Genomic DNA, 20818 nt, shown 5'->3' on the forward strand with positions numbered 1-20818 from the left:
TTACCTTTTTCCACCTTAAGTGCTTGCTCTTAAGTTCCTTAAGCCCCTCGAGAACACCCAACAGGAAGAGGGTGGTCTAGAGATGAAGTGACTAGAGGATTCTGAAATGCTCCAATGGGATCAAAAGTGTTTGGCAGAGGTTCAAAGAGGGGTGGAGGAGGCAGGAGTGTTGACGTAGCACATATAAGTCAAAGAATAAAGGGTACTGAAGGAAAGCCTGAAGGTCATGGAAGAAACACCATGTCCCTGAATCACCACTCCCCAGAATCAGCTACACAGAGATTGTCAGGAGTGAGAAAGTTGTATCATGGCCTCCCTCAGCATCCGCTAGCCCGTGCTGATGGGCACAATGGTACAGTGTGACGTCTAAGACCCCAAAGCCACCATTGGCTGGGGGAGTGCCTAGCTGACCAATCAAATTGAAGGGTGTGGCTCCTCATTGTCCTGAGAGGGTATAAATAGGGAGGTCAGAGGCAAAGATTCTGCGTTAGGCCACTTGTTGGCATAATCATGACTAAGGGAACCAGGAAGCGACGGCAGTCAAGAAGAATCGCAATGCAGTCTGCTTCAAGGATGGAAGGAAGAAAGAAGGCCCCTTGTCATCCGATGTGCAGAGGCAGTGTGAAGGTAAGATGACTCCAACTAAGCTCCCCATGTACTCCATTGACTTTGTTGCCCAAGGCCTCTATGCCGCCCTTGCCTGGCACAAAAGCCCTCATCAGCCCACATCCCTTTTTCATGAAATCTCTCTTCCAACTCAGTTTTTATACTCTTTCCTCAAGACTAATACCCTTCTTTTGTCTTTCCAGCCACGAAAGGTGACCATGAGGGTCAGAAGATCTCTACAAGGCACCTTGAGAAAGAAAATCCAATCAGATGCCACTCAGTCGAAGATGGTGAAGAAAACAAGAGATCCAAACTCTTGTCTCTGTTCCTGTGCACGTAAGAAATTGAATCAAAGTGGAAAAAGATACCAAAATAGAGTCAGAGTCAAAGAAGGAGGCAGAATCAAGAGAAGATAAGCTCAGCCACCCCAGAATAAGAGACCCTGGAGAAGTGCAACCTGGCAGCCAGTAATGGAATAGAAAAGGCCAGACAGTTTAGAACTGTGTCTCCAGAGGTCTGCTTTCTTAGAAATGGCCAACCAGGAAAAGACTGACTCTCACTCTAACATAGTGAACTGATGGCTGCGATTAAAATAAACATCAAATGGTGAAAAGATGATATTTGTGTGTGTGCGAATTTTCTGATGGGAAGGGAGGGAAGGGAGAGAAGAGGCGGGCACCTGAAAAGGGAGGGACATAGGGTCCCGGGAGATTGGGGAACAGACCCTCAGGTCCCCAGTTAGCCAGAGAGTGGAGGGCTGGACTGGGTCAGGAGTCTGCACTTAAGATGGATAACCCTGCTTAACAATTGATCTCAGTGGCAAGGAGTAGTGGTGTGGTATTACTGCCTTTGTTTGGGGTGTGGAATGACATTAGGGTCTAGATTGCCAGAACCCAGATAGGAAGAGGGTATCTCATGGGGATGGCGAATGTCATACTTCCCCTGAGAATGGCAAGCAGAAACCACCTCCTGGCCACCTACCTCATAATGGGGTTTGTTGCATCACTCGCCTATGCTGTCAGCTAAAGGTGCTCAGGAGGCACAAAATGATGATACAACTAAAACCCTTAACTATCACTCCCAAGGATTAAAATAATGTTTGGAGGCAACAGATCAAATATCGCTCAGGCCACTGTTATGCTAAGAAATTGGCAGGAGCAGTGTGTTCCCAAGGGCAGGGCAGTGGAGGTGGCCCAATCCCAGTTGAGATGACAAACAGGATCACCACACACAGATTTCATCACCACACACATGGTGGCGGGGGCCACCATGCAGGTTGTGGGATCTTAGTTCCCTGACCAGGGATTGAACCGGTTCCCCTTCTAGTGAAAGCATGGAGTCCAAACCACTGGACAGCCAGAGAACTCAGGACAGAGACTTTTGATACAAGTATTAATATAAGACTGAGTAAAAGCTGGTCTTTTATTTATCACCATCCCCTAGCATTTCTAAATAACTAGAGTCGTAAAACATTCTTCCCCAATAAAGGCTTTTGTTCGTCCAAGGTCTACAAGTTTTCATGGTTTAAAAGTAAGAGTATGGAATACTTAATTTGGTGTTAAGTTTCATTTTGAAATGTTTAAAAGGGTACCAGGAGTAGTCACTCAAATATGGAGATATATAAGGCAAAGTCTCTGACCAGAGGCATCCTGTCTGTCTTCAGAAAACATTTTAGAAAAAAACTAAAACACAGAGTTTCACCATCAGCATCAAAAGAGTTGAGTTCAGATTTTAAGTCAATGATATGGTATCTTTTATTGGGACTGCAGCTCTCTAGTTAAATCTTTCTGGCACTTTAACTCCTGGGAGCCTCAGTTGATGATTCAAAGTCAGTCACTGAATGTGATTTAAAATCAATAAGAGTGTTATCGTTATCATCTTTCAAATTCCATATATATGCATTAGTATACAATTTGAAAGATGGTAATGATAACCCTATATGCGAGACAGAATAAGAGACACAGATGCATAAAACAGTCTTACGGACACTGAGGGAGAAGGTGAGGGTGGGACATTCTGAGAGAACAGCATTGAAACATGTATATTTTCATATGTGAAACAGAACGCCATTCCAGGTTCGATGCATGAGACAAATGCTCAGGGCTGGGGCAATGGGATGACCCAGAGGGATGGGATGGGGAGGGAGGTGGGAGGGGGGTTCAGCATGGGGAACACATGTAAACCCATGGCTGATTCATGTCAATGTTTGGCAAAAACCACTACAATATTGTAAAGTAATTAGCCCCCAACTTAAATAAATAAATTAAATTAAAATAATTTTAAAAAATCACTAAGAGTGAAAGACACTCTGGATGTGCTGTCTTTCAAAGGAAGTGGGAGCACTATCATGCCTTGCCTGCAGAAAATTAACTACCTAAAGCAGCTACCAGGATGATATGGACAGATAGACCTTATATCTACATATAGGTTGGTACTGTGATGTCAGATCTGCATATATAATCACCATTTAACACTATAACACTTTATCACCCTGCCATTGGACTTATTGAAATGCTTGCTGTTATAGGGGAAGGTAACAGATTGCTAGGCCTGAAGAGCTGAAAGTGAAAGTCGCTCAGTCCTGTCTGACTCTTTGTGAGCCCATGGACTATGCAGTTCATGGAATTTTCCAGGCCAGAACCCTGGTGTTGTCAGCCTTTCCCTTCTCCAGGGGATCTTCCAAACCCAGAGATCGAACCCAGGTCTCCCAAATTGCATTTGGATTCTTTACCAGCTGAGCCACAAGGCAAGCCAAAGAATACTGAAATGGGAAGCCTATCACTTCTCCAGCAGAACTTCCCAACCCAGTAATCGAACTGGGATCTCCAGAATTGCAGTTGGATTCTTTCCTAACTGAGCTATCAGGGAAGCCCTGAGGTGGACCAAAATCTGATGTTAGAAGGCCTTGTTTCCCCAAAGTAGCCCTGGTATATATTTAAAAATACACCAATACACTGTCACTTTCCAGAGAGAGGTGAGGATGCATAAAGTTTAAAAAGGACACATAGGGTTAAAAGAGAAAAACATAAATAATAAGTCATGAGTTGAGAAAGATATATCTAAGATGGATAACACAAAATATCAATATCGGTTGACTGTAGCTCTCCTGGAAAAGGATGGTATATTGTGATTCAGACATGTCACGTCCTATTGCAAATGCTGTTTGGGGTTTTGGGGTGGTGGTTTTGCTCATTAGCACTTATAAAGAGTAGTACAAACTCTTTAGACTTCCACTTTTACAGGTTCCCTATGAATAGATTCCAACTGACCTCTCTAGCTGTGTCCATAACAGCCTCTATTGACTAATAAAATGATTTCCCTAAGACCTCTGCTTTCCTCTTTGCCTGTGTCCATGTTATCTTCTGTAATCAGAAACTAGCAACAATCTGAGGCCAGCCTAATGATCACCTCCCAAAGAAATTTTCTCATTCTCTTGAGTATTAATTTCTTCATGTTTTCTAATCACTTAATGTTTATTACACACAGCTTTTATGATAGTTTTTGAGCATGTATCTTATCAGAAACATATGCCAGAGAGGTAAACAGATTAGAAATCAACAGTGTGGTGATATAAATATCATCAGAAGAGGAATTATCTAAGACTGTAAGGGAGAGAATCACTCTCTTCATCCAAGTATGTCTAAGAATCTGTTTGAAAATATAGTCAAAACCATAAACCAGAGAGTGGATCAGAAGTCAAAGGAATTTAAATGAGAAGCTTCTTTTATCAGTGGTCAGGAGGAACATCATTTCCTTGTATTAAGGACACCCATTTGAATGACACCGAAGGCAAAACCCAGAACAGTGCCCATGGACTCATGATAAGAGCACAATACTGCTGGCCCAGCGGCTTCTCTTGCTTGGCAGAGGTTTATGTTCTAAGAGTGAGAACACATCTATACAGGACCACATCCATATATCAGCAGGAATCAAGTGGGAGTCCCCAAACTTTACATGGTCCTGGCAGGTCCCTCACCCCATTACCTTTCCTTCAGGCTTGTCACCCATTTCTGCCTTGAGATGATCATGATTAAATTTCAACTTGCCATCTCTTCAATTAATCACAGTGGGCAAACTAGACATCTGAATGCAAAAGAATGAAGTTGGACCCTTACTTTATACCATGCACAAAACTAAACTCAAAGTTGATTAAAGATTTAAATGTAAGATCTGAAACTATAAAATTACTAGAAAAAAAATCTTAGAAATTGCTTATTGTATGTGACACCAGAACACAGGCAACAAAAGGAAAAGTAGAAGTAGGACTCAGGTTAGTTCCATCGCCCAGTCGTGTCTGACTGTTTGCAACCCCATTGACTGCAGCACGCCAGGCTTCCCTGTCCATCACCAACTCCTGGAGTTTACTCAAACTAATGTTCATTGAGTCTGTGATGCCATCCAGCCATCTCATTCTCTGCCGTCCCCTTTTCCTCCCGACTTCAATCTTTCCCAGCATCAGAGTCTTTTCAAATAGGTCAGTTATTCCCATCAGGTGGCCAAAGTATCAGAGTTTCAGCTTCAGCATCGGTCCTTCCAATGCATATTCAGGACTGATTTCCTTTAGAATGGACTGGTTGGATCTCCTTGCTGTCCAAGGGACTCTCAAAAGTGTTCTCCAACACCACAGTTCAAAAGCATCGATTCACTGGTGCTCAGCTTTCTTTGTAGTCCAACTCTCACATCTGTACATTACTACTAGAAAAAAACTGGGGCAGATAACAGAAAACAAATGAATAAATGAGATGAGTTTAATTAGAAATACTAGAAAGAAAATAAATTGGAAGAAGCCTGACAGAAGATAACTGGAGGAGGGGAGCAAATTTAGAGTGAGGGGTTAATACCCTCAAGGAGGGTATGTGATCTAAAATATGAATGACAGAAGATTCAAGGATGGTGAGTCACGTCAGGAGACATTGGATATGGTGAGGGAGCAAGTACTGTGAAGGTCCAGTGGAACAGTGTTCTAAGGAACAAGACAAACACCCTGAGGAGAGAACGGACTTGATACATTCAAGGATTAGAAAAGAATCCAGTGTGGCTGGAATGTATTTACTGATTAAGTTAATGGTGGAAGAGGGACTTCCTTGGTAGTCCAGTGGCTAAGACTGTGCTGTCAATGCAGGGGGCCTGGGTTCCATCCCTGGTTGGTAAATTAAGATCCTACATGCCGCACAGCATGGCCAAAAGATTTAAATAAATAAATAATTAAAATGAATATGAGGAGGAAAGCTTTTTTAAAAAGTATAAAAAATATTAATGGTGGAAGATAAGGTGGTCTAGTACTGAACTACAGGATACCTCCGCATTAAGAGTTAAAGCTGAGGAGGAAGAGACAAAACGAGAACTGAAAACAAATAGCCAGGGAGCTAGGGGGGAAAACATGTGATTTCATGGAAGCCAAGATATTTAAAGGGGTGCTGGGGGGAGGATCAGTTGCATGAAACGAGGCTGAGGGGTCCATCAATATTAGGGCAGAAGAATGATCATTGCCGTCACAGAATGGAGGCCATGGTGACTATGATCAGCGCAATTTTAGGGGAATGGTAGGAGCTGAAGGCAGGATTGGAAGGGTTGAAAAAAAGAAGAGCAGATGATGAACTGCTGACAAAGTGTACACAGAGCATTTTAGACAAGTTATTCCGTGAATACTGGGAGAGAGACGGGACAGTAGCTGGAAAGTAGGCAAAATGAGGTCGAGGGAGGTTTGGTTATTATTTTTTCAAGATGCAAGATATTTGAGCATGTACCACATTTACTTCATCCATTAACCTGTTGAAGGATATTTGGGTTGTTTCCAGTCCCTAGATGTTAAAAAATAATGCTGTTGCAAACATTTGTGGAAACATTTTTGTGTGAACATGAGTTTTCATTTTTCATGGGTAAATGCCCAGGACTGCAGATACTGGGTTATATGGCGGCTTTATGTTTAATTTTTAAAGAAAACTGCAACCCATTTTCCAGAATACTACTTCACACTCCAACCAGCAACGTATGAGTGGTCTAGTTTCTCCACATGCTCACCAACATTTGGGGTCGTCACTTTATTTCAGTCATTCTGACAGATGTACAATGATATTTCATTGTGGTTTTACTTTGAAAAAGTGAAAGTGTGAAAGTGTTGGTTGCTCAGTCATGTATGACTCTTTGCAACTCCATGGACTGTAACTTGCCAGGCTCCTCTGTCCATGGAATTCTCCAGGCAAGAATATTGGAGTGAGTTGCCATATCCTCCTCCAGGTGATCTTCCCAACCTAGGGATTAAACCCAGGTCTCCTGCATTGCAGGCAGATTCTTTATCATCTCAGCCACCAGGGAAGATTTGCATTTCTATAAATGGCTAATGAAGTTGTATGTCTTTTAATGTGCTTATAGCCACCTATATATCCTCTTTGGTGAAATATGGATTTTGCCCATTTTAAAATTAGATTGCTTGCTTTTCTTCTGTTGAGTTTTGGGAAATGTGATATAGTCTAGATCCTAGTCTCTTGATATATGGCTTGCAAATATTTTCTCCCACTTGCTAGCTTGTCTTTTCAGTATTTCACAGAGGAAATGTTTTAAATTTTCATGAGGTAAAATTTATCAATCTTTCTTTTTCTGGATCATATCCCTGGCTTCAAGTCTAAGCCCTTTTTGCATAGCCCTAGGCCCTGAAGCCCTAGGTCTCTTACGTTGTTATCTAAAAGTTTTATAGTTCTACGTTTTACATTTAAGACCATGATCCATTTTGAGTTAATTTTTCTATAAGGTGTGAGGTTTAGGTTTAGAAAACATTCTTTTTTTTCCCATAGATGCACAATACATGATATTCACTTAATCCTTGAACAACATGGGGTTTAAGGCCTCAGACCCTCTGCACTGTTGGAAATCCATGCATAACTTATGGTTGGCCCTTTGTGTCTGGTTCTTCTATTTCCTCAGATTCAACCAACTGTGGATCATGCAGTACTTACTTACTATCAAAAAAAATTCGAGTCTAGGTAGACCTGCTTGGTTCAAGCCTATGTTGTTCAGGGGTCAACTGCATTCTAATTAAAATATTTACTTTATATTGCAAGTGGAATAATAATTGATACATTTAATTTCCTCCATTAATTTTGATATTTTCTATTATAAATGGGAGATACTCCTAGAAAAGCCATTTGACATAGCAGTATAAAGCAAATGTTTTCATGAGCAACATTCAGTTCCATTCAGCCACTCAGTCATGCCCGACTCTTTGCGACCCCATGAACCACAACACCCCAGGCCTCTCTGTTCATCACCAACTCCCGGAATCCACCCAAACCCATGTCCATTGAGTCGGTGATGCCATCCAACTATCTCATCCTCTGTCGTCCCCTTCTCCTCCTGCCTTCAATCTTTCCCAGCATCAGGGTCTTTTCAAATAAGTCAGCTCTTCACATCAGGTGGCCAAAGTATTGGAGATTCAGCTTCAACATCAGTCCTACCAATGAAAACCCAGAACTGATCTCTTTTAGGATGAACTGGTTTGATCTCCTTGCAGTCCAAGGGACTCTCAAGAGTCTTCTCCAACACCACAGTTCAAAAGCATCAATTCTTCTGCGCTCAGCTTTCTTTATAGTCCAACTCTCATATCCATACATGACTACAGGAAAAACCATAGGCTTGACTAGACGGACCTTTGTCAACAAAGTAATGTCTCTGCTTTTTAATATGCTGTCCAGGTTGGTCATAAGCTTCCTTCCAAGGAGGAAGCATCTTTTAATTGCATGGCTGCAATCACCATCTGCAGTGATTTTGGAGCCCTAAAAATAAAGTCAGCCACTGTTTCCACTGTTTCCCCATCTATTTCCCATGAAGTGATGGGACCAGATGCCATGATCTTAGTTTTCTGAATGTTGAGCTTTAAGCCAACTTTTTCACTTTCCTCTTTCACTTTCATCAAGAGCCTCTTCAGTTCTTCTTCACTTTCTACCATAAGGGTGGTGTCATCTGCATATCTCAGGTTATTGATATTTCTCCCGGCAATCTTGATTCTAGCTTGTGCTTCATCCAGCCCAGCATTTCTCATGATGTACTCTGCATAGAAGTTAAATAAGCAGGGTGACAATATACAGCCTTGACGTACTCCTTTTACTATTTGGAACCAGTCTGTTGTTCCATGTCCAGTTTTAACTGTTGCTTCCTGACCTGCATACAGGGTTCTCAAGAGGCAGGTCAGGTGGTCTGGTATTCCCATTTCTTTCAGAATTTTCCACAGTTTATTGTGATCCACACAGCCAAAGGCTTTGGCATAGTCAATAAAGCAGAAATAGATGTTTTTCTGGAACTCTCTTGCTTTTGCAAAGATCCAGTGGATGTTGGCAATTTGATCTCTGGTTCCTCTGCCTTTTCTAAAACAAGGTTGAACATCTGGAAGTTCACGGTTCACATATTGCTGAAGCCTGGCTTGGAGAATTTTGACCATTACTTTACTAGCGTGTGAGATGAGTGCAATTGTGCAGTAGTCTGAGCACTCTTTGGCATTGCCTTTCTTTGGGATTGCAATGAAAACTGACCTTTTCCAGTCCTGTGGCCACTGCTGAGTTCTCCAGATTTGCTGACATATCGAGTGCAGCACTTTCACAGCATCATCTTTCAGGATTTGAAATAGCTCAACTGGAATTCCATCACCTCCACTAGCTTTGTTCTTAGTGATGCTTTCTAAGGCCCACTTGACTTCACATTCCAGGATGTCTGGCTCTAGGTGAGTGATCACACCATCGTGAATTATCTGGGTCTTGAAGATTTTTGTTGTTGTTGTTGTTGTTCAGTTCTTCTGTGTATTCTCGCCACTTCTTCTTAATATCTTCTGCTTCTGTTAGGTCCCTACCATTTCTGTCCCTTATTGAGCCCATCTTTGCATGAAATGTTCCCTTAGTATCTCTAATTTTCTTGAATAGATCTCTAATCTTTTCCATTCTATTGTTTTCCTCTATTTCTTTGCATTGATCGCTGAGGAAGGCTTTCTTATCTCTCCTTGCTATTCTTTGAAACTCTGCATTCAAATGGATATATCTTTCCTTTTCACCTTTCCTTTTTGCTTCCCTTCTTTTCACAGCTATTTGTAAGGCCTTCTCAGACAGCCATTTTGATTTGTTTTACATTTCTTTTCCTTGGGGATGGTCTTTATTCCTGTCTCCTGTACAATGTCACAAACCTCCGTCCATAGTTCATCAGGCACTCTGTCTATCAAATCTCGTCCCTTAAATCTATTTCTCACTTCCACTGTATAGTCAAAAGGGATTTGATTTAGGTCATACCTGAATGGTCTAGTGGTTTTCTCCACTTTCTTCAATTTCAGTCTGAATTTGGCAATAAGGAGTTCATGATCTGAGCCACAGTCAGCTCCCAGTCTTGTTTTTGCTGACTGTGTAGAGCTTCTCCATCTTTGGCTGCAAAGAATATAATCAATCTGATTTTGGTGTCGACCATCTGGTGATGTCTATGTGTAGAGTCTTCTCTTGTGTTGTTGGGAGAGGGTGTTTGCTATGACGAGTACATTTTTTTGGCAAAACTCTGTTAGGCTTTGTCCTGCTTCATTCCTTACTCCAAGCCCAAATTTGCCTGTTACTCTAGGTGTTTCTTGACTTCCTACTTTTGCATTCCAAGCCCCTATGATGAAATGGACATCTTTTTTTGGGTGCTAGTTCTAGAAGGTCTTGTAGGTCTTCATATAACTGTTCAAATTCAAGTTCTTCAGCATTACTTGTCTGGGCATAGACTTGGATTACAGTGATATTGAATGGTTTGCCTTGGAAACGAACGGAGAGCATTCTGTCGTTTTTGAGATTGCATCCAAGTACTGCATTCCGGACTCTTTTGTTGAGTATAATGGCTACTCCATTTCTTCTAAGGGATCCCTGCCCACAGTAATAGATATAATGGTCATCTGAGTTAAATTCACCCATTCCAGTCCATCTTAGTTCACTGATTCCTAGAATGTCGATGTTCACTCTTGTCATCTCCTGTTTGACCACTTCCAATTTGCCTTGATTCATGGACCTAACATTCCAGGTTCCTATGCAATATTGTTCTTTACAGCTTCGAACCTTGCTTCTATCACCAGTCACATCCACAACTGGGTGTTGTTTTTGCTTTGGCTCCATCCCTTCATTCTTTCTGGAGTTATTTCTCCACTAATCTGCCATAGCATATTGGGCACCTACCGACCTGGGGAGTTCATCTTTCAGTGTCCTATCTTTTTGCCTTTTCATACTGTTCATGGGGTTCTCAAGGCAAGAATACTGAAGTGGTTTGCCATTCTCTTCTCCAGTGGACCACATTCTGTCAGACCTCTCCACCATGACCCATCCGTCTTGGGTGGCCCCACATGGCATGGCTTAGTTACACTGAGTTAGACAAGGCTATGGTCCGTGTGATCAGATTGCCTAGTTGTCTGTGATTGTGGTTTCAGTCGAGCAACATTATTTGTTCAGTTGAACATCAATTGTTCAGTTGAGCAACATTAACAATTGTTATTTCCAAAATGGGGTTATCTTAAGCAACAGTGAAGGTACTTTTAACTTAAATGTGTGACCAGTGATCATTTGGGGGTTTCACATTAAAAACTAGAGTTTCTAAATTTCATTTTAAGGGGAAAAAAACAAAACAATGTGTTCTTTTGGTTGCCTTGAAATGCAAAGATAAAATGGAAGAACGCCATCAGTACAGGTGTTCAATAAACTTTTTAGAATTAACAGTACCGTGTTTTCCCCTCAAATTATCTGGAAAATAACCTTAACCTTGCACTCAATTTCATATGCACTATAGTCACAGGTTTCTAAACTCCATCCCCTGAATCCAGTTTCATATAAATTGAGCTCATAATATACCAGCAAAATCTTCTTTAAAACTTATTTGATCATATTTCTTTCTGCTCCCCACTCTCACAGTCAGCATCTCCTCATTTACTCATAAATAGCCCAGATTTCTTACCTTTGTATCGCAGGCTCTCCCACTCTGGCCTCTACCATACATCATCATGTAAACTAGTCTAATTCTATCTTTGTACCTTCCATGAACTGCCTGCAACCACGCTTTTACTCATGTTATCCTATTATATCTGACGTTCTATCTGCTGAGTACCCTCTTTTTTTTTTTTAATGAAAATGAAAGTGAAAGTCACTCAGTCCTGTCTTACTCTTGGTGAGCCCATGGACTATACAGACCATGGAATTCTCCAGGCCAGAATACTGGAGTGGGTAGCCTTTCCCTTCTCCAGGGGATCTTCCCAACCCAGGTATTGAACCCAGGTCTCTTGCATTGCAGGCAGATTCTTTACCAGCTGAACTATCAGGGAAGCCCTGATTTTTTCTAGTCAGCAAGAATGCTAACTTCAATCAACCAACACTGCTCATTCCAGCTCAAATATTCCAAGCATCCCCTTTATCATCCAGAATAAAGTGCAGGAGCCTTTCCATCACCTAAGAGATGCTACCTGATCTGGCCAGTGTTCTCTTTCTGACCTTATCTCTTATGATGATTTCCCTGCTCACAATGGCGTCTTTCTCCATCTTCAAAGTCAGGAGCCTCACATCTTCAAAGCTCTCTCTGACCAACGGTTCTGTCTCCCTCTTTCACTTACAAGGACACTTTTGATAACATTGGGCTCACCGGGATAACCCAGAATAATCTCCTTATCTCAAGATTCTTAATCATAGCTACAAAATTCCTTCTGTCAAGCGAGATACCATGTTCACACCTTCCAGAGAGTGGGACACTGACACCCTTGGGGGTCATTATTCTGCAAACTATGCCTCCCAAATCTTCGTGTGTTATTTCCTCGTTTCATCCAATTTCCTCATCGAATTTCACCTAATCATTGATATCTCCTCCGAGTGCCCTAAGTAAAATATCATACCTTCATGTCCCTATATATTCCTATTCCTTACGTTCCTTTCCTTAATAATATTATTACCTCAGTTCAGTTCAGTCGCTCAGTCATGTCCAACTCTTTGCGACCCTGATGTATAATTTTCTTTTTGTTTATTGTTTGTCTCAACTAAAATACAACTTCCATGAAAGTAGACTTTTTGTCTGTTTTCTTCACTGCTGTATCCCTGCCCCCCACTCCATCTAGAATAATGCCTGCCATAGAGAAAGTGCTCAAAGAATGGTTATGGAAACAATGAATACTGAATTTCTGAATGTATTACTTTTCTACTCCAGTTACTTTCCTGGAGGTTAAGAACTCTGTTTTGTGTCAAATTCATAAAGTCTATGTATGAAGAAATCTAATTTCATTATTAGGATTCTATCTTGCCCAGCAAGAAGTGAGAATCATCACATTCCTATTCTGACCCTGCTATCTCTACTCATTTTAGAAAATTCCATTCAGTTATCTTCTATACTAGAGCTTTCTCTCACTCTTCTCATGAGATGGAACAGGCAGGCAACAAAGTTTTCTTAAAGGTAGTGGGCTCTAGCTTTTCTACACAGGTAGGGAAAAAAAAAACCCTTGGAAACAGTAGTAAATTAGACATCATATTACATAATTGGAAATACATTTTATTTTATTATTTAAAAAAAATTTGGCCCCACTGCACCACATAGCATGTGGCATCTTAGTCCTCTGACCACGGATTGAACCTATGCCCCTTACATTGAAAGCACAGAGTCTTAACCACTGGACCACCAAGGAAGTCCAAGAAATATATTTTAAATAAACATTTGCTTAGAAGCATATTTTTAAAATAAATAAAGTTTTTTTTCCTGTGGTCTTAAAAGTCAAAATAAGCTTAATACATTCCACAAAAATGAGTGAAAGCATATGGTATTTGTCTGTCTCCATATGATCTATTTCACTTAGCATAATAGCCTGAGTTCATCCACATGAGCCCTCTGTAGTGTACACAAAAGTAGAAATATAATGCTGCATTCATGAAATTTATAATAGTATAAATCCATGTTATATCTTTAAAATGTTTTAAAAACTTAATACACATTTGACTTTTATGGATATTCTAAATAAAAAAATAGAAACATCAGTATCTGATACAATAGGGTTAAAGGAAGAAACATAGGAGAGAATCCTACTGTATCATCAACTTATTATGTATTATTATATCATTTTTTTTCTTAGAGTTTCATTTTCCTTATTTACAAAACAGTGATAATAGAAACAGCATTATTTACCTAATATCACTTGAAAGAAAAAGATGATGATATGGTGAACAAGTCAGATATGGTTCCTAAAAAGAAGTTGTTATAAACCATGACTCAATACTGGTCACATCAAATGCTTGGAGGAGGATGGAATTGGGATCGGGAGGAGGGTGGAAGAGAATGGAGGCAGACCCAGGGGAAGAAGCCAGAGAGCTCCCTCCACTGGTGGAATAAACAATCTTCTTTTCTCTTGGAAGTCAAAGGCCAGAAAATCTTATTAATAACACAATAATCTTCCAGAATATTAAACTTGAGTAGCATCCTGAGGAGAGGTCAGAAGCTAAGGGAGTTGAAAGTCTAGAAAAAAATATTGGGAATAAAGTTTCAAGACTGGGAACAAAGATGGCAGTGGCAGGAGAGCTCCTGGAGGGAAAGCTGACAGTAAGGAAGGGATGGAGAGAATCAGGCACAGCCTCTACCACAGGCTAGCAAACAGGAGGAGGCAACAAGCAGGCCTAGGTAGTCTGGTGTATCAGACACCATGTGATAGGTAAGGAACCGGTCTGCTGACGTCCTGGGCAGTCATGAGGACCACCGACTTCCCAAGGGCTAAGCCTGCTCCTACTCCTGCAGCCTGAGCTTCTAGGCCTTTGCTGCATCACACAACAGTACATGATAATATTCTCTCGGCAGGTGAATCATTCTAATAACTTGTCAGGCTAGGCTCCTAATCCTGCTTTTCCAAAGCACAACAATGTCTGGGGCTAGGCCTGGGTAGAGACTGACAGATTCATGACAGCTGATGATCATAAAGTGACTGATCACTTCTAACACATACAACAATAAGCACGGTAATGGTATTTTTGAAAGTCACATACAAACAAGACCCAAATAAATGTGTATTTTACATTGAGGTGTTTTTTTTTTTTTCCCAAAAATACCCAAATAATTACACAGGGACAGAAGAGAGACTCCATAGCTATCCAATGGCTACTCTGATTTGTCCCTGAGAAACAGCATGATGCTAACACTCTAGCTTTAACAATGCTAAAAATAAGACTGTTCTATGCATCTGTGTCTCTTATTCTGTCTCACATATAGGGTTATTGTTACCATCTTTCAAATTCCATATATATGCATTAGTATACTGTATTGGTGTTTTTCTTTCTGGCTTACTTCACCGTGTATAATGGGCTCCAGTTTCATCCATCTCAATAGAACTGATTCAAATGCATCCTTTTTAATGGCTGAGTAATAGTCCATTGTGTATATGTACCACAGCTTCCTTATCCATTCGTCTGATGATGGACATCTAGGTTGCTTCCATGTCCTGGCTATTATAAACAGTGACTCTGAGGGAGAAGATGAGGGTGGGACATTCTGAGAGAACAGCATTGAAACATGTATATTATCATATGTGAAACAGAACACCATTCCAGGTTCGATGCTTGAGACAAATGCTCAGGACTGGGGCAATGGGATGACCCAGAGGGATGGATGGGGAGAGAGGTGGGAGGGGGGGTTCAGGATGGGGAACACATGTAAACCCATGGCTGATTCATGTCAATGTATGGCAAAAACCACTACAATATTGTAAAGTAATTAGCCTCCAACTAAAATAAATAAATTAAAAAAAAACAATGCTAAAAATACCGTCACCATCCATTTCAAGAGTACAGAAGGAAAAATGAAGAAGATTAACCGATGATGTGTTAGCAGTGATTGAAAAGAATACAGACGAATCATTTGGAACTGTCACTTATGAGAAGCAGGCTTTCTGATATTTTGGCCTGTTTCATAAAGGCCTCTATCATACATACACCTACATATATATCAAATATTTTTGGTATTATGAAGCCAGCTTGAGATGCTAAAACAACTGGTATTTTGGGGCACATTGAAGAATGAATTCATTTGTTGAAAATAGAAATGTAAATTGTTTACTAGTGTGGCTATAAAAGCCTTAAACCTTCCACTCACAACTCATGCCATCAAATGCTTATTTGACTAATTTTTTCCTTTTTTTCACTAGTGGGTTGTCTCATTATAGATCTAGTGCAAAAAGATGCCACAATTAGCTTATCTCCATGGATTAATTCACTTATTCAATAAATTGTTGAGTCTTTACTAAGTGATGAATAATCTGCTAAGCCCTCAAATACATATGTGAACAAAAACTCCTGCCCTCAAGGAATTTAGAATCTAGCTCCCAGACTGCACCCAACTGCCACCTCCTAATACAGACCCAGGTACTGAGGACAAGGAAATCAGTCCCCGCTGTTTTATCTCTGCCAGTAGGCCTTGTAGAAATCCATGGTGCCAGTTGGCATAACAAGTTGGGCTGTCTGTTAACTAGGGGTATCCCATTAGGCTTTGAGCACTTTGGGACAAGCTGGGGTGCTGTCTAAAGAGAATCCTCTATGTCTGTGTTGGTATTCCTGCCCTGCAAATAGGTTCTTCTGCATCATTTTTATAGATTCCACATAGATACATTCATAGATACCTAGTGGGAGCCCAGAGTATAGCACAGGGAGCTCATCTCTGTGCTCTGTGATGACCTAGAGGGGTAGGGCGGGAGGGTGGTGGGAGGGAGGCTCAAGAGGAAGGAGATAGATGTTTACATATGGCTGAAATTAAAAGACGCTTACTCCTTGGAAGAAAAGCAATGCCAAACTTAGACAAAGTATTAAAAAGAAGAGACATTACTTTGCCAACAAAGGTCCATCGAGTCAAAGCTATGGTTTTTCCAGTAGTCATATATGGATGTGAGAATTGGACCATAAAGAAGGCTGAGTGCCAAAGAATTGATGCTTTTGAACTGTGGTGTTGGAGAAGGCTCTTGAAAGTCCCTTGGGCTGCAAGGAGACCCAACCAGTCAATCCTAAAGGAGATCAGTCCTGAATATTCATTGGAGGGACTGATGCTGAGACTGAAGCTCCAAAACTTTGGTCACCTGATGTGAAGAGCTGACCCATTGGAAACCACCCTTATGCTGGGAACGTTTGAAGGCAGGAGAAGGGGACTACAGAGAATGAAACGATTGGATGGCATCACTGACTCAATGGGCAGGAGTTTGAGCAAACTTGGGAAATGGTGAAGGACAGGGAAGCCTGCTGTGCTGCAGTCCATGGGGTCGCAGAGTTGGACGTGACTGAGTGACTGAACAACGATAACAAATGGCTGATTCACTTTGTTGTACAGCAGAAACTAACACAATATTGTAAAGCAATTATCCTCCAACTAAAAAAAAAATACATAATCCTTCTTCAACTGAGATCCTGGGGAGGTATTAATAACTGGATGTATCGCTTACTCACCTGGAATCTAAGCTATAAGGGCAGGAGCCTTGTCTGGTCCATGGCTGTATCACCAGCCCTGAGGACAGCATAAATAAATATAAAAGGCACTCAATAAACATCTGTTGCATTAATAAATAAACAAAAGTTAGCTTTTCTGATTTCTAGATTCTGATTCTTTTTACTACACCATACTACTTTGTGCCCTAAGGAACTGTGTTATAATCATTTCAGAGGGTAGGTGGCAAAATTCCCAAAAGGGAGGCTATTGCTGCTTCCCCTGCCAGAACCTTGGCACCAGCATGGTTAGTAAAACCAGATTTGATGCTGGCCCATTGTCTGCTCAGGGCTCTGACTCTGATTCATCCCTGTACAGTCAGCACCCAGCAAGAGAGAGTTCCAAACCCCTGAGCCCTATTCATGACTAACGTCCTTGACCCTTTCTCCTGATGTCACTCTGTCTCCTGACTTGTCCCTCCTTTCCCCCAGTTTCTTATTTCCTACATGAGTTCTCATTTTGGACCTTGAATTCACCCTCTTGGATCTGCAATTGCTGTTCCATCTTTGAAACTCATATGACAGTGCTGAAATTGCCTTGTGGCCTGCCCAGTCTTTTCTGGCCACCCTTATTAGCTATGTTTCTTGATCAGGCTACCAAATGCCATAATCCTCTTCAGAGTTTGCTCCCATGGCTGGCATCTACTCATACTGGCTGAATCCAATTCCTCCAAGAGGAGGAATCAGACACAGTTCAGGTCTGTTCAGCTTAGTCGTTCAGTTGTGTCCGATTCTTTACAACCCTATGGACTGCAGTATGCCAGGCCTCCCTGTCCATCACCAACTCCGGAGTTTACTCAAACTCATGTTCATTGAGTCGTTGATGCCATCCGACCATCTCATCCTCTGTTGTCCTCTTCTCCTCCTGCCTTCAATCATGCCCAGCATCAGGGTCTTTTCAAATGAATCAGGTCTTTGCATCAGGTGGCCAAAATATTGGAGTTTCAGCTTCAACATCAGTCCTTCCAATGAATATTCAGGACTGATTTCTTTTGGGATGGACTGGTTGGATCTCCTTGCAGTCCAAGGGACTCTCAAGAGTCTTCTCCAAAATCACAGTTCAATAGTATCAATTCTTTGGCACTCAGCTTTCTTTATAGTCCAACTCTGACATCCATACATGACTACTGGAAAAACCATAGCTTTGACTAGACAGCAAGTATTCAATAAATGTTTGTTCATTTGAGTTCATTCATAATAGTAGAGGATGTAAAATGGGGTCACATCCTGGCTCACAACAATCCTCAGACTGTGTTGTCCTCCCTTTGGATGAATTCTCCTTTGCCCCTAAACACATAATGTACACGGAATGTACTACAGTTGACCCTTGAACAGCATGACTTTGAACTGTGCCAGTTCACTAATAGGCAGATTTTTTTTCAATAGTAAATGCTACATGTATGCATGCTAAGTTGCTTCAGTTGGTTAGTCAGACTCTTTGAGACCCCATGGACTGTAGCCCGCTAGGCTTCTCTGTCCATGGAATTCTCCAGGCAAGAATGCTGGAGTGGGTTGCCATGCCCTCCCACAGGGGATCTTCCAGAGCCAGGGATCATCTAATCAGTGTCTCTTACGTCTCCTGCATTGGCAAATAGGTTCTTTACCACTAGGGCTGTCTGGGAAGCCCTGTAAATACTACAGTACTACACAATCTGCCATTAGTTGAATCCACAGATGCAGAACATCAGGAATGGATAAGGAGGTCCAACTCTAAGTGGCATGTGGATTTTTGACTGCAGGGAGGGTCTGTGCCCCTAACCTCTGTGTTGTTCAAGGGCCAACTGTATTTTCTTATATCACATACCTCCTAATCACAGTTTATGATCAATGAAGGGAGAAATTGACCAAACCTTAAAAAAAGCATGTGGCCTAGAATTAACCCTAATTCTTTTTATCAGGAACATCCTTGGAAGACTTGGAAAATGGGAGCAGAACCAAGAACCATGAGGTTGCCTGATGAAATAATTTCTTTTCCAGTCAAAAAATTGATCAGCAAAGGAATGTTTCTGACTCAATTTATTTTCAGTGTCCATCAAGGTAAAGTATGTACACCCTTTGTGTAGTAATTATATATGTTATCTTGTGATGGTTAAGTGTATCATTGAATCATACAGTATATGACTGTAAAGAACCACATTTGAACCTGGTCCAGAGGAACAGGTGTCATTTTGAGATCCTAGACTTGAAGATGATGCTGTGACCATGTCTAACCTGGATTGTGTCCCATTGCAGAGACTGAGGCAAGATTATGGTTGCATGTGGGAAAATTGCATTATTCTTGGTGCTAATGATACTGGGAAGAGGAATACTTTTAAAAGAGCGTTCTAGAAAGAAGGTATATCTACGCTAGGCAACTGAGGAGTGTGATGCGTTTTTTTCCTAAGCAGACATTTTTATCTGGCTTCCAGTGACTCTCTTCATTGTGACATTTCTGCTATCATCTCTTTGGCACAGAAACTACTTCTTGCACCCTGAGTACTGTCCACGGTTTAGACAACTGCTTCTGTATCCTTACAGGACCTTACCAAGACAGCCACAAGGATCAGTGGTCAGTTTGGGGAGAGGGCAGATGTCCCAGAGTGCTTTGGTTATTGCCTTCTTGAAGCTTGGTTGTTCACTTCATCATTCATTTTTACGAACACTTTTCAGCCCTCTAAAACATACTCCCTTTACCCAGGCTATGTTAAATGAGATTTCTCTTGCCTAATGATAACAGGCCACAGTCACCGATACCATGCGTTTGTAATCCACTCTTCAGTGATGAAATAAAAAAAAAATTAAAAATAATTAATGGAACAAAATAAATATAATAGTTTTGAGTGTGTCACATGAAGTGAAGGTAAGCATTAGTCTGATGTTTTGGTGTGTGTATGTGTGTGTGCAGTCATGTGCAGGCACACACACTGGGTCACTGGAGAGTTATGCCCCAAAAGTGTGAAAGCCAAAGCATTCAAATCTGTGACTCAGTGAGACTGCTCTAAGAGTGTAAGAAATCAGTCCAGATGGGTTCATTTTTAATGAGCAGCCCAGGATGTAGGAGGTGAAAAAACCTCGAGAAAGGTGAGTCATTAAAGAAGCTTCTCTGTACACGAAGGAAAATACTCTCCCCTAAGTGATACTCTGTGGAATAATTCACACTTATGAATTTGGTGAGGACTGTAAACCAAAAGGCTAGAAAGAAGTTCGTTTCAGTACCTGCAGCCTCATAAGCTGTAGAAGAGTTTCAGTTACCCAGGAGATTGGCTTAGTGTGAAATCTCCATATTATGCAAAATCTGATGGAGGATCAGAGAAAGTTCTAGAATCAAGGCCATGATGATGGCACGATCATAGCAGGATAGTAGGTGTGCATTTTGAGGAAGAAAGCAACATATCAAGATGACTGAGTTCTGACTGGACACCTAGGCTCATTTTTGTCAGTGTGGCTGGAATGACAAGAGCCTCCTGTTCTGCGTAATTCCCCTCGAAAGGAAGGATTCAGTCCTCAATAGAACCTGCTGTGAGATAACAGCCTTATTACTGAAGTGGATAACTTTAGTTGAGTGACAGTTACAGTTGCTCTCTGGTGAAGGGATAGAAAATGAATCAGTTCCAAGTTGAGGCCAGAATACAGACACACGGAGGGCTGTCTCCCCTGGAGGGGGAAGTGATTCCTGGCACCGGTCAAATTATCTGGAGGGAAAACCCAATCTTCATAATAGAAACTAGAATTGTTGGAGGGATTTTGGCACGCTTGAGGGTGGAAACAAA

At 41.3% G+C, this 20818-nt stretch overlaps 1 long non-coding RNA gene across 1 annotated transcript; it reads left to right on the forward strand.

Moving 5' to 3' along the window:
- Positions 1-484: 484 nt before the first annotated feature.
- LOC145535551 (uncharacterized) lies at positions 485-1224 on the forward strand. The gene is made up of 2 exons (XR_014075466.1): positions 485-627; positions 810-1224. It is a non-coding gene; the product is annotated as an uncharacterized LOC145535551 (long non-coding RNA).
- The last annotated feature ends 19594 nt before the right edge of the window (positions 1225-20818 follow it).

This window comes from Giraffa tippelskirchi, chromosome X (genome assembly GCF_054371585.1).
Source record: "Giraffa tippelskirchi isolate mGirTip1 chromosome X, T2T-mGirTip1v1.2.pri, whole genome shotgun sequence".
In the NCBI taxonomy this organism is placed as follows: domain Eukaryota; kingdom Metazoa; phylum Chordata; class Mammalia; order Artiodactyla; family Giraffidae; genus Giraffa; species Giraffa tippelskirchi.